The sequence below is a fragment of the Xyrauchen texanus genome, chromosome 13 (genome assembly GCF_025860055.1).
Source record: "Xyrauchen texanus isolate HMW12.3.18 chromosome 13, RBS_HiC_50CHRs, whole genome shotgun sequence".
Classification (NCBI taxonomy): Eukaryota; Metazoa; Chordata; class Actinopteri; order Cypriniformes; family Catostomidae; genus Xyrauchen; species Xyrauchen texanus.
Genome location: NC_068288.1, coordinates 895,786 through 911,158, shown reverse-complemented (window position 1 = coordinate 911,158; position 15,373 = coordinate 895,786). Strand labels below are relative to the sequence as shown.

General features: G+C 45.8%; 1 protein-coding gene and 1 pseudogene across 1 annotated transcript in view; both read left to right on the top strand.

Annotated features, from left to right (window-relative positions):
* Positions 1-15,373, top strand: part of LOC127653642 (importin subunit alpha-1-like) — an 86,998-nt gene that overhangs the window by 31,366 nt on the left and 40,259 nt on the right. The window lies entirely within an intron of this gene.
* Positions 1,184-5,021, top strand: LOC127654293 (uncharacterized; annotated as a pseudogene).

The following is a 15,373-nucleotide window of genomic DNA, read 5'->3' as shown; positions in this document are numbered from 1 at the left end:
TCTCTTATTTTCCTTACTGTTTGTTTTATGTTTATTCTATGTTAAATGTTTGTTTGTTAAGTGTAGTGATATATCCTAGTTCCTTGTATTAAACCCAATTATACGCTTGATTGTCTGTGTTTGTTGGTCCTAAAACAAAGCCTCTTTAATGTGCGATCTAAAGCTACGAGCTGATATTATCAAAGTAAGTTAACGTGCTTTGATTAAGTATGCTTATACTAAGAATAAACCTTCTGGAGGATTGATCACGAGTATTTAGCAAAGTGGTTTGCTGGACAAACTGGTTAGTTGCGGTACGGGTTAATCCCAGTGTTCTGAAAATTAATACAGCCTGTCTGCATACGATGTATATTCCTAATTAATTATAATTCGTTGTGTTTAATTATCTATATATATCTGAAGCAGACTTTTGGGCTATATATAACCCCTGTTTTGGGGCAATTTAGAATTTATTGGTATCTGGTTCAAACCGTATGATTAATCATTGATTACAATCATTAATATTAATTGTACATTCCCCAAACCTGAACCAAGAAACCCTACATAATGGTGGAGAATGCGGGCACATTTTAAGCTTTATTTTGTGAACTAATGCATTGCCAATTTTGTGTATTTTTGTTGTTAATATTGTACGCGAGCGCACCGAACTGAAAGGCACAAAAATCCCGTCCCAGTTCAGCACGATTAACAAGTTGCTAAATAATGTCTAAACATTTGTTGCCACTGTTGAGTGATAAAGTAAACTGCAGTTCATAATATTAAAATTGCTTCTGTAAAGACGCGCTATATTTTAATATTACAAGATCCCCTGTTCAGAACGAGAATCTTCTTTCAGGGTGATAAAAAGATTGGGTTAAGCGAAGCTCCTTTTCTCATCTTAGGAAGGCCTGAGATTATAATCGTTATAAAATGAACTCCTGGTTTACATTGACGTAGCTAATCAATCGAAAACCTATTTTGAATAAGTGCTATATTTCTGATGTGTATGGGAGCCGAACAACAGACGTACAATTCCTGTTGTCCACATTTACTCGTAGTGCAGGAAAAAAATCTGCCATGCCGTTTGTGTGAAGTATAGCACCAAAAGGAAAAAAACAGACCCGCCGAGGTTTCGATTGAATAATTGTGATTTTGCAGAAAATCCAAGCGCGAGAACTCTCTCTCTGATTTGAAAGCACACAGAATGTTATTCCGCAGACAAACACTAGAGGGCAGCCTGTAAGTGCTTGATTAGTTCTCAAATTACTCCCACCCCATGACGTCATCTTGTGCGTGCGCAAGTACGCCATCATGTGGACATTAGCAGACAGGTCATATATATTTATTTAATTTTCTTTCGCAAATTACTCCCACCCCATGACGTCATTTTGCGCGAGCACAAGTACGCCATCGTGTGGACATTCATTGTAGGTCATTCTTTTCTCAAATTCTTTCTCCCTGTAAATATTGAAAGGGCGGTTTAACTGTCAATACATATTTGCATTTACAAGCTTTGCTTGTGCTAATATTATTGGATGTTAAACAATTCTTCTACCTCCGACTGTTACACTCAATTGGGTTCAAACAAGATTTGAATTTAAATTTAAAGTTAAGTCTCAGTCCAGTGACTAATGCCCACTTAGAGGAAACACGCCCCCTTTGTGGCCTCCCCTGCTAAGTCGGTTTATCACTTCCTTCCTCCTTGCGTTCTGTTTTGAAGTGGTTAATTTCCAGTTGGTTTTATTTCAGGTGCTATCACTGATATCTTACAGCAATCGTGATTATCATCGGATATAATTCTGATCTCTAACTTTTCTTACACTTATTCAAATTTGGTTTGAAACAAACAAATTTCGAATTTAAATTTGAATTAAGTTTCTCATTTAAATTATTATTAATTAATGTTATTAATTATTATTAATATTATTTTTTTTTCTCCCTCTTTGACACTTTATTACGACTGTATCCTTATTATCTTACATGTTACTTGACATCTCTTTTCACGCTTATTTATTTTGAGTTTAAACCAGTTTGAATTGCAATTTAAATTAAGTTTGCCTTTTCAACCAGGTTGACCACTGAGAGGAAAGACGCCCCTTTGTGGCCCAAACCTGCCACTACAGCTTGCTTCCTCCTGTGTTTTTCCTGCCTTACTTATTGAGACCTTTTCTTTTGGGGTTAGGTTAGTCTGATAGCTAACATCAGTGTCATAATTCCCTTTTGTTTTTACCATCATCTAATAAAATCTTTGCCTTCTATTTTCTACATACATAAGTACTCAATTTGGCTTAGACAAAGAAAACCTTAATTCACATTAAGTCTCACTTGTTCTCATCCTGTTTTGTATTTATAGGTAGAACACTGTCTTGTGCTGTGGTGGTTTGACAATCATCCCTGGTTGGTTCCCAGTGAGCTGGCTCGTCTGACCTGCGCTTCCCGATGATTGCCGTACGTGAGTCTTGGAATTTTCTGTCTCTCTCCCTTGGTGTGGCACGCAACGCGACATCAGCAATTTGGCACTCCAAAGGGAAGTCAACCACGCTAGTCGACACACAAGGCAATTTAGGAATAATTACCCAAACCAGGGCCTGAAGAGGGGCCACTCTTTTTGAGGGTTCTGGGGAAAATCCACTTTGCCGTGCCATCTGACGGTTGACACCTTGGTAGCGCCGGTTGTGTTTAAAGTCAAGTTGTATGAGCGGGCGCACCTTGGTACAGATGAACAGAGAGGCCCTGGGACACTGCGGTTGAGTGTTTGGGGACGACGGAAAGATTGACCACTACGCTGGCTCCAACCAGAGGTGACCTCAATTCACCCCAGGCAAACTAAAATAAGGTAAAATCCATCCACCAGAATAGGCCACGTAATATTAAATATTCCCCCGGTCATTTAAGTGTTTGGCCCATTTCTTGTCTTTCTCTCCCCTAAGCCAGACCATCTTCATAGGGTTCATACCTCGATAGCGCCCCACCCTGTTGGTCCTATCATAAACCCTAGCAGTGATGGTAGACTTAGGCCCTTTTTCTCCTGCCTATCTATTCCTAACATTATTGTGTTCTACTTTGTTCTGCTGTTCTGTTCTGTCCTAGTGTGTACTTCCAGTTCACATTAAGACAGAGCCTACAAGAGCCATCCAGGAAAACTGAATAAAGGGACAACCAAGCAGCACGCATCATCAGATGACCCTTTTGGGCTGCCGCCTTGACAAATCCTTTATTTAGACCTGCATTGACCCACGAAATTCGGCCCACCTAACTGTCTAATGGTCTGCACCAGTTAGTCAAAATTACAGCTTATAATAGCCACCTCATTGTAGCTCATTAACCCTACACAAACTTGCAGTGGTCTCTTTGTGTGTGCTGTGTTCTTCTCGCCTACAGTAAGCCAGTATGTCCCGTTCGTCCAGTCCCGCAGCCCACTGGGATCACCCCGAGGCCTGGCTGAGCGCAATGACGGACACCGTCCTACCCAAGGACGCCAGGGACCTACAGCACCTGGGTCGAGAGCAGCTGGACGCCGACTTGGACAAGCTGATGGAAAACGATCCAACCCAGACCTACAATTACAAAGACTGGGCCAGAATCGTGGGAAACCTCGCCCACACCCTTGTCGCCCAGGCATGGCTCAGCGAAAGAAACACCATCGACCTGGAGCAGGAGGCAGCAACGCTAAAACTCCAAGCCAAAACCCAGAGTCGCCTAGATCAGCTACGCCTCGAGACCGAGTATCGGCGAAAGGAAGAGGATGAAACGGACCCAGAGCTACAAAAGGAAGTAGAGCGACTTCAAAATGCCCTGGAAAATCTTCTCCTAGACACAGACCAAAGAGAACAGTCAGAGAAAAGAGCCAGAGAGGAACTCGACAAAAAGCTGCGACAAGGCGAGTCTCTCCTTGCAAGAGCAGAGATTGAACTGAAAGAAAGAGATGCTAAAGCAAAAGCCTGTGAAAAGCACCTGAACACGGCCCGAGCTGCAATCCATGAACTTGTTCAGCACAGAGACTATCTAAAAAATTAACTTGACATTGTTCACAGAGAGTTGAAACACTCTTATAGACTTAAAAGTGACCCGGAAGGGGAAACGCACACCACAGAGTTTCCCCCTACCAGCCGGTCCGTACCTTTCAGCCCAGACCTAAGAGCTGAAAAGGGGGGCGAAAGCCCACTGTTCGAGACATCACCAGCCAGCTTACAAGGACCCCCGTCAGCAGCGAGGGGGGGGGGGGCTGATCACGGCATGGCCCCCAAAGAACTTGACAAGCTGGCCAGGAACATTCCTACTTTCACCCCAAACCCTGCAGGAGGCCACGATGTGCACGCCTACCTGCAAGACATTGACTTTCACTTGCACACTGTTCCCCACGTGACCACGTGGGACAGATTGTACTTGCTCAGAATTACGTCTAGCCGTGACGTATGCAGCTTCCTAGACCGTCAACCAGAGACTGTCAAAACAGACTACCAACAGCTGCGGCAGGCTTTCATCAGAGAATTCTCTGATCCAGAAACTGATCAAGGACTCATCGCCGCCATGAACCTCAAGCAGGCTCGGTGGGAAACCCCACAGGCCTACTACGGACGAATCCGACGATCCTACTTCGGCGCACGAAATGAACCGGGCATGGAAGAAGATTTCAACTTCAGAACTTTGGTACTCCGAAATCTGCATCCCACAGCCATCACTTAGGGGTCCTGGCCTGTCCTCACACCATGACTACCCAACAACTGCGAGACTTGGCCCATAAAGCTTTCATCAAGCAGAAAATTGCTTCTGAAAAGACTGTAAAAATTCCATCCATTGGCCCTGTCACTGATCAGCGCTCAGAGCTGGCACTAGAGGGCGCCCAACAGCACCACAGTAACAGAACTTTTAACAAAGAGTCAAGACCGTTGCAAGCCGGCAGAGGGCAGTGCAGCCGTGATGGTGCTCATCCTAAGCACCAAAGCGGGCGCTCTGAAAGATCCTACGGCAGCCCACGGCCCCCCCACAACCAAAAGGGTGGAGCCACGTTGGATGCCAGCCGACGGCCCAGAAAGAGCTGAACCCCGTCGACGAGAACGTCAAGCCCAGACAGCCCGCAGCGGAACACCTCTCGGCATGCCTCCGGCAAGTCCAAGTCCGAGCCTACCCCACAGAAAAACAGTGAGGCCACGGTGGAGACCGCAGAGATCCTGAAGGTTCTGAAAGAGCTTCTTCATAGAACACCTCACAAGAAAGACAAAGAGGACAGGCCAGACTCCTCATGACTAAGCGTAAGGCATGAGCCCATCACCCTTCCTGACTGCCCTCCTACGGAACCAAGCACCCAGAGAACCGCTCTCCAAACCCAGACTACCGAACCAGCTATCACATCACCAAGTGACAGCGACACCCACTCACTGCAGTTGACAACCACACATCCTGCAGCGGACAACCCAATCCGTCACACCAATGACCAAGCCCCTAAGATACCAGAAAGTGCTGTTTTGGTTGTGTGTCTCTGCACCGAGTCACCCGAGATCGACCCTAACTGCTTATCGATCACCACACAAGCCCCAACACCAAAACTCCTGGGGAATCTGATCAAAAAGGGGGTAGCACGAAAACTCTATCTCGCCATCACTGTGGAACATGAGGTGAGACTCGAAGCCCTGGTAGACACCGGAGCAGACCTCACCTTGATGTCAGCCGAACTCTCTGAAGGACTCAGATTTGAAGCTAAGAAAAAAATCGAACTTTAAACTCTCAGAATTGTGTGCTGAATGTGCAGTCATACAGCCAAAATGACATCCGGCTTGATCAGGTAGCTCCCATTCACCTAACGATTGGTCCCATGAGCCTGGTACACCCTGTGTACATCTCACCGATGGACACATATCCCCTCCTCATCGGCAAAGATCTGCTAGACCGCTTCGAGCCCCTGCTGGACTTCAGACAGCTGAAGATTTGGGCTCAAGTGCGGGACCCTCTCCCCTTTCAGCCTCTCAGATCACCTGAGCCAGACTGTCAGGTCACAGAGGTCACGGGAACTCTCACAGCCAGCCACAGGGACACAGCCTCAACACCAGAGCAAGGTTCAAGTTCGCTACTCTGCACATTTCAACTCACCATAGACTCTGAGCCCTTCTGCCCCAAGGTCAGCAATGTCCTGCAGTTGAATGATGTAACCACTACTGACATTGTCCTTGCACTATGGGCAGACCACTCAGCCATCAGTCTCTCACTATTCAATGACCTCATCAAAGTCACACCGGACCTTCCTTCTGCCAGCAAGCGCACCCTTTTTCCTTTGAGCTCATGCCCATCAACAATAGTGACTGCCAAAGGTATCTGCGCTTTGAACTTGAACTGGACCCACCGGTGTCTGACCCATTACTTCCTGGTCCTTCCGGACCCGCCCCATGATGTCTACATTGGAGCAGACATTCTGATTCGCCTCCAGGCTCATGTAGACATTATTAATGAGGTATTTTGGGCCCCACTGACTTTACAGCCAGCTGTTGTTCCAACTAACACTGAGCACCTCTTGCCAGGGCAGACCATTCCAGAGGTCTGCACTTTGGTCAACAAACAGGAAACTGTAGTACCAGCCTACACCAAAGGGGTCCCTGTTTGGCTCAACATGCGCTGTGGTCAAACCCTAAACCACACGCTGGGTTTCTTTCAACCTTCACCCAAATGCGTTGAACTTGGACTCACGCTGGAAGCCACGCCCCTCACTGAAGTGTCATCCCGTGTTGTTTACATCCTCTTCAACAACTGCATGGCAACGAACATCAAAATTCCAAAAGCCTACCGGACAGGATGGCTAGTGAGTCACGACTTTCATGACTTCAAACTCACATTACCAATCATTGGGCCCATCCCATCTTCAATGATATCCGAAGGGTACACAGACAACACAGTGTTCACAACCCCCTTCAAGATCATTGCCATAACTTCAGTCATGCCAGTGGACGAAGACCAGGTATGCAGAACAGAACTGACAGAGGACCAACACCTTGCAGTATACACAGTCTCCAAACAGCCTGCCTGCGAGATTGATGACACTGCCGCACCTCTGCCTGCCAACACAACAGACGACATCACAAGAAATCACAACATGATTGTCTACTGGAAGAAGGTGAAAGGACACTCAAGGCAACTAGGCCTTGACAAAGACTTGAAGGACCAAACCGATGCCCTTGCCAAGACTGGCGCACTACACGGTACTCTATGGTCACCTCCAACCCACCCACCCACCTTTAATGTTGCAGTGATAACCCATAACAAACGAATTTTCCCTGCAACAGTGCCACCCTCCCAGCCTCTAACGCTGGCTCCAAAGATTTCAAACAATGACATAGCGGACATGCAAGCCTCTGACACAGCCATAAAGACTTTTCTAAACCACCTCTCCGACCCCTCCAACCACCCTCTCACACTCTCTGACCTCACTGACAACCCGTGCCTCAAACGACTGCACGACATAAAGCACATGCTGCGTGTGATAGACAATGTTTTGTGGTATGCACCTGATGACATCACAGCGCCAAGGCTTGTGGTGTCACAATGCCTAAGGGGGGTCATGCTAAGTTATGCCCACAACGCGCCATGCGCCGGATACCACGGCCAACCAGCCAGCGCCTGTAACCTCAAACGTCAGAGAGCCAGCGCCTGTAGCCTCGACCGTCCAAGAGCTAGAGCCTCTCAAGCCTCTCGAATCAGCCAGGAGACTCCAGCCTCGTCACAGCTTGCACCACTCACCAGTACCTCGACGAGCTACACTGGCACCTGAAAACAACATTTGCTTTCGCCCAACAACAGCTAAAAGAGCAACTCACCACACAGAGTGCATCCCTGCAGACCATCGGCAAGACCTTGAGAGGAACGGTGGTAATTCTCAACACTCACAGTGTTCTGCTGAACCAGACCATGAACTCCATGAAGCAGCTGTTCAATGTCTTCCAGAACGACTTTGCTCAAACACAGCTGGTCACAGCCCTGATGACAGACATGCTGCGGGAGGTGAGCTCCTCCATTGACAGCCTAGCCATGGGTAGAATACCACCGTACCTGATACCCTTAAGCCTTGTACAAACCATGCTGGCTTCCGCCATCACCACGACAACTGACCCATTACAACTACACCTTGCCTACTGGGTAGCGCCATCCCACTCTACGTCGACTCCGAGCAGAGGGAAGTGGGTTTTCTCCTGAACCTACCCATCATAGAGTCATGCCAAATCTACCGGCTCAAGGACATCGTCAATATCGGGTTTTGGAAAGGTAACACGCACATCAAGATCCACACCCCAGACGTGGTGGCCTACCACGACAGCGACCCACGGCTGTACCTGGCCCCAAATCTGCACATGTGCACGTTGACCAAAGACATTCACTACCTCTGCCCCAGCAAACCCTTCCTCAGAGACAACACTGACGGCATCTGCGGGCTGCAACACCTAGTCAGCGATACCCGCTGCCCCGCTGATGCCAAGCCTCGCACTCAAGTCACCGAGACACAAGCAGAGATTGTAGGCGACAGGTGGATCGTTAACACTCCTATGCGCACAGCCACACTCACCTACGACCAGCATGACACCGCCACCCGTCTCACCTTACCCAACCAGAGCATGTGGATTCAAGTCCCGAAAGGTGCCATCCTCCACCTTGATGACCTGGCACTATACCATCTCCCAGGCGAAGAGTACGAATCAGAACTGGAAATCCCATCTTTTTTCCAGAATCAAAACCTCACCCTAGATCCAGAACTGGAACTGTGGATCGAAAGAGGGGGCTCCCAGTTAATTGACATTGCTCCTATCGACACAGCCCTCCGAGCCTTGTCTCGACTGCCCATCTTGACTACCTCACCTGTTGTCCAAGCCTGGACCGCAGCTGACACTGCGCTGTGTATCTCTATGGGAATCAGCCACCTCCTGACACTAGGCCTGGCCTTCATCCTGTACAGGAGGCTCAACGAGATGCAAACATCCACAGCCAAGCTCACGAAAGCCATGTCTGTAGGTTTCCGACGGAACCCCCGGAAAGAGGGGACCACGCCAGAGACCACTTTGAACCTCATCGAATTGAGCCCTCAGTCCGAATAACCTCCTGCTACAAAACCCTCATGATTCACCTGCCATCCACCATTGTGATGATTGTCGCCCGATGATGTCTCCAACAGGGACTTCATCTGACGAAAAGGGGTACTGTAGAGTATGAAGTAGAATCATGAACTCATTGATTCTGAATACAATGAACGCACTGTTAAACCTTATCTAAATCACCGAAATAGCGCCAGCTAGTCTGGGGAGTAGAATGCACTATTGACAGAGAAACACTCCAGACATCCGCGTGCCTTACCATGTGAGAAAAGAATGTGAGAAGTTGGTAAAAAGGTGTGTGTCTTTCATTTAAAACCCAGAAGGGCTTATTTTGAAGGAAATATGTTTATCCCAGTATGCCTGTGTATTTCTGATTGAGATCAAACTAGTTAAAATTGTAAGTTGTGTTAGTTAAACTCTGGGGGCTTAAATAAAAAGCCTAAGGGTGTATATCCACTTTTAAGTGTACCAAATACACGTTTCTTGGTATCAAATTAAACCTTATGACTTGTCCTAGCTGAATATAAATATAAGGGTACATTAAAAGGTATTCTGCTATGATTTATTGTCTTTTGAGTGATTCAACCCAAAAGCCTTTACGGTCGTAAATTATGCAAATGAAGAGCCTTGACAGGACAAAGAAACCATCTCGCGCCCAAAACAAAGGAGCCTCATAGGGTCATTTCTCCCAAAGGAGGTGTGACCTCCCTGCCTTAAAAGTCAGGCTTCGGCATTGACCCTTTCTCTCTTTGCTGCTCCCACTTCAACTTTTCCTCTCTTGCCCCGCTTCTGGACCTCTTTGGACCCTCTCTCTCCCTCACCCCGGCTCCCTTCTCCTCCCTCGGACTCTCCTGAACACTTCAACCCTCCGGAACACTCAACTCTTCAACAGTTACTCTTAAGACGCTTTGAACTTCCCACGAGCGACCCACGCCCAGGGAAACACCAAGAGAAATCCTCCATCTCACGGACACCACGAGGACACAACATACACGCAGTCTTGCTCAGACACACAAAGGTCCATTGTGCAAGTATTATTTCATTGAAATTCAAATGCGTTACAGTGTGTAACTTCCTTGCTGGCTCTTAAAGGTTTAACTGTTGTAACAAGTTTGCTATCCCTACAAATCTCTTTTCCTTACTGATTATGTTTATTCTATGATAAATGTTTGTTTGTTAAGTGTAGTGATATATCCTAGTTCCTTGTATTAAACCCAATTATACGCTTGATTGTCTGTGTTTGTTGGTCCTAAAACAAAGCCTCTTTAATGTGCGATCTAAAGCTACGAGTTGATATTATCAAAGTAAGTTAATGTGCTTTGATTAAGTACGCTTATACTAAGAATAAACCTTCTGGAGGATTGATCACGAGTATTTAGCAAAGTGGTTTGCTGGACGAACTGGTTAGTTGCGGTACGGGTTAATCCCATTAAGGTGTTCTGAAAATTAATACAGCCTGTCTGCATACGATGTATATTCCTAATTAATTAAAATTCGTTGTGTTTAATTATCTATATATCTGAAGCAGACCTTTGGGCTATATAACCCCTGTTTTGGGGCAATTTAGAATGTATTGGTATCTTGTTCAAACCGTATGATTAATCACTGATTACAATCGTTAATATTAATTGTACATTCCCCAAACCTGAACCAAGAAACCCTACATGTGCTATGACTTTTATAAGCGATCAGGGATACGGTGTTTTCCCCAGGGGCAAAAAAGCGTCCGAAAAATCCCATAGACCTAACATTGCGACAAACTTTGATGCGTCACAGCTGCGAGCGAGGATTTCGCAGAAACGTGTGATTTGCCACATTTGAAGAGGCTGGCAGGCTCTGTAAGAGCATACCTCAATATGGGGTAAAAGTTGCACCCCTGGGGGGCAGGAGCTGCCCAAATTTGCCCCCATTGACTTACAATGGTGTAGGGCAGCCCATGAAATGAAATGGCATAGGGATTTTGTATTGAACATAGCTCTGGATCACAGTGTCATAGAGACGAGGGGGAGGGCTCATTTTACTCAGACGACCAATCAGTCTCTCAGGATCATTGTGAAGCTATCAAGCCACGCCCTAGCAACCATTTAGAGCACCTTAGCAACAAGTCCCATAGACTTCTATTGAAAAGGGATATCTCCGGATAGAAGTGTCATAGAAACACAAGTGTGGTCTCGTTTCACTCGGGACAGCAAACAGCCAATCATGAATCACCTCAACACTTCCTAGCCCCTCCCTAGCAACCATTGTCGAGCACCTTAGCAACCAAAATCCATAGAGGGATATCTTCCATTCTGAATGTCACAGAGGCATGGGAGTTGGTTTATATCATTCATACTGACAAGCAGCCTTTGGAGATTCATGATTGGCAGCTGCCAAGCCACTCCCTAGCAACTAAACAGAATACCCTAGCAACCGAGTAATAAAACACATATTTCTGCACCAGAAAATCGTACAGACTTCCGGGTTGATTTCTTTCAACCAGGATGGCAAGGACACTTCATTAGTATCACTATGGTGACTGCCTAGCAACCAGATGGGGTTACCCTAGCAACCGAGCAACAAATCACACATCTCTGCACCTGAAAACACTACAGACTTCCGGGTTGACTTATTTCACTCAGGGTGGAAAGGAGCCATGTATTGTATTACCTTGGTAACTGCATAGCAACCACACGGGCTTACCCTAGCGACCGAGTAACAAATCGCATATTTCTGCACCAGAGAATCGTACAGACTTCTGGGTTGATTTATTTACGACCGTAATTTTTGCTCTTTTCAAGTTACAACATGCTGTTTGACGAGTTTCGCCACGGCAAGCACCACTCACATTTTCTTCAGGAAATGTACCCATCTAGTTAGTGGTGCTTGCAAAGCATCACTATTGTAATCTCACATACTTATTATTAGTGGTGCTTGCAAAGCATCACTATTGTAATCTCACATATTATTAGTGGTGCTTGCAAAGCATCACTATTGTAATCTCACATACTTATTATTAGTGGTGCTTGCAAAGCATCACTATTGTAATCTCACATACTTATTAGTGGTGCTTGCAAAGCATCACTATTGTAATCTCACATACTTATTATTTTTATTAGTGGTGCTTGCAAAGCATCACTATTGTAATCTCACATACTTATTATACTTTTTATTTTTATTTTTATTATATCTCTTAACAAAACTTCGGCACCTAACTCGTCCCAAGACCGCTTAGCGTAGACCCACCTAATGAGGTATCAAATCGAACGGCCTATTGAGGACACGTGTGCTATGACTTTTATAGCTTATCGGAGTACGGTATTTGCCCCAGGGGCAAAAAGCGGCCGAAAAATCCCATAGACTTAACATTGAGACAAACTTTGACGCGTCACAGCTCCAAGCGAGGATTTCGTAGAAACGTGTGATTTGCCACATTTGAAGAGGCTGGCAGGCTCTGTAAGAGCATACCTCAATATGGGGTAAAAGTTGCAGCCCTGGGGGCAGGAGCTGCCCAAAAATGCCCCAATTGACTTATAATGGTGTAGGACGGCCCATGAAATGAAAAGGCATAGGGATTTGTATTGAACATAGCTCTGGATCACAGTGTCATAGAGACGAGGGGGTGGGCTCATTTTACTCAGACAACCAATCAGTCTCTCTGGATCATTGTGAAGCTATCAAGCCACGCCCTAGCAACCATTAAGAGCACCTTAGCAACAAGTCCCATAGACTTCTATTGAAAAAGATCAAAGGGATATCTCCGGATAGAAGTGTCATAGAAACACAAGGGTGGTCTCGTTTGACTCGGGACAGCAAACAGCCAATCATGCATCACTTCAACACTTCCTAGCCCCTCCCTAGCAACCATTGTCGAGCACCTTAACAACCAAAATCCATAGAGGGATATCTTCCATTCTGAATGTCACAGAGGCATGGGAGTTGGTTTATATCATTCATACTGACAAGCAGCCTTTGGAGATTCATGATTTGCAGCTGCCAAGCCACTCCCTAGCAACTACACAGAGTACCCTAGCAACCGCTTAGCAGTAACTATATCTCTGCACCAGAAAATCAGAGAGACTTCTGGGTTGATTTATTTCAATCAGGATGGCAAGGAGACTTGATAAGTATCACTATGTTAACTGCCTAGCAACCAGATGGGGTTACCCTAGCAACCGAGTAACAAATCACATATCTCTGCATCAGAAAAACGTAGAGACTTCCGGGTTGACTTATTTCAATCAGGATGGCAAGGACACTTCATTAGTATCACTATGGTAACTGCCTAGCAACCAGATGGGCTTACCCTAGCAACCGAGTAACAAATCACATATCTCTGCATCACAAAAACATAGAGACTTCGGGTTGACTTACTTCAATCAGGATGGCAAGGAGACTTCATTAGTATCACTATGGTAACTGCCTAGCAACCAGATGGGCTTACCCTAGCAACCGAGTAACAAATCACATATCTCTGCATCAGAAAAACGTAGAGACTTCCGGGTTGACTTATTTCAATAAGGATGGCAAGGACACTTGATTAGTATCACTATGGTATCTGCCTAGCAACCAGATGGGGTTACCCTAGCAACCGAGTAAAAATCACATATCTCTGCATCACAAAAACATAGAGACTTCCGGGTTGACTTATTTCAATCAGGATGGCAAGGAGACTTCATTAGTATCACTATGGTAACTGCCTAGCAACCAGATGGGCTTACCTAGCAACGGTAACAAATCACATATCTCGCATCAGAAACGAGACTCGGTTGACATTTCAATAGGATGGCAAGGACCTGATTATATCACTAGGTATCTGCCTAGCAACAGATGGTTACCTAGCACAGTAAAAATCACATATCTGCATCACAAGAACTTCCGGGTTGATTTATTTTAATCAGGATGGCCAGGAGACTTGATTAGTATCACTATGGTAACTGCCTAGCAACCAGATGGAGTTACCCTAGCAACCGAGCAACATATCACATATCTCTGCACCAGAACACACTACAGACTTCCGGGTTGACTTATTTCACTCAGGATGGAAAGGAGCCATGTATTGTATTACCTTGGTAACTGCATAGCAACCACACGGGCTTACCCTAGCAACCGAGTAACAAATCACATATTTCTGCACCAGAACATCGTACACATTTCTGGGTTGGTTTATTTATGACCATAATTTTTGTTATTTTCAAGTTACAACATGCTGTTTGACGAGTTTTGCCACGGCAAGCACCACTCACATTTTCTTCAGGAAATGTACCTATCTAGTTATTTTTATTTTTATTTTTATATCTCCGTACAAAAGTTCGGCACCTAACTCGTCCCTCACCGTTTGGCGTAGACCCACGAATGAGGTATCAAATCGAACGGCCTATTAAGGACACGTGTGCTATGACATTTGTAAGCGATCGGGGGTACGGTATTTGCCCCAGGGGCAAAAAAGTGGCCGCAAAATCCCATAGACTTAACATTGCGAGAAACTTTGACGCATCACAGCTCCGAGCGAGGATTTTGCAGAAATGTGTGATTTGCTACATTTGAAGAGGCTGGCAGGCTCTGTAAGAGCATGCCTCAATATGGGGTAAAAGTTGCACCCCTGGGGGGCAGGAGCAGCCCAAAGTTGCCCCCATTGACTTACAATGGTGTAGGACGGACCATGAAATAGGGATTTTGTATTGAACATAGCTCTGGATCACAGTGTCGTAGAGACAAGGGGGTGGGCTCATTTTACTCAGACGACCAATCAGTCTCTCGGGATCGTTGTGAAGCTATCAAGCCATGCCCTAACAACAATTTAAAGCACCTTAGCAACAAGTCCCATAGACTTCTAATGAAAGACATCAAAGGGATATCTCCGGATAGAAGCGTCATAGAAACACAAGGGTGGTCTCGTTTGACTCGGGGCAGCAAACAGCCAATCATGAATCACCTCAACACTTCCTAGCCCCTCCCTAGCAACCACTGTCGAGCACCTTAGCAACCAAAATCCATAGAGGGATATCTTCCATTCTGAATGTCACAGAGGCATGGGAGTTGGATTATATCATTCATACTGACAAGCAGCCTTTGGAGATTCATGATTGGCAGCTGCCAAGCCACTCCCTAGCAAGTAAACAGAGTACCCTAGCAACCGAGTAACAAATCACATATTTCTGCACCAGAAAATCGTACAGACTTCTGGGTTGATTTATTTCAAACAGGATGGCAAGGAGACTTCATTAGTATCACTGTGGTAACTGCATAGAAACCAGATGGGGTTACCCTAGCAACCGAGTAACAAATCACATATCTCTGCACCAGAAAACACTACAGACTTCCGGGTTGACTTATTTCACTCAGGA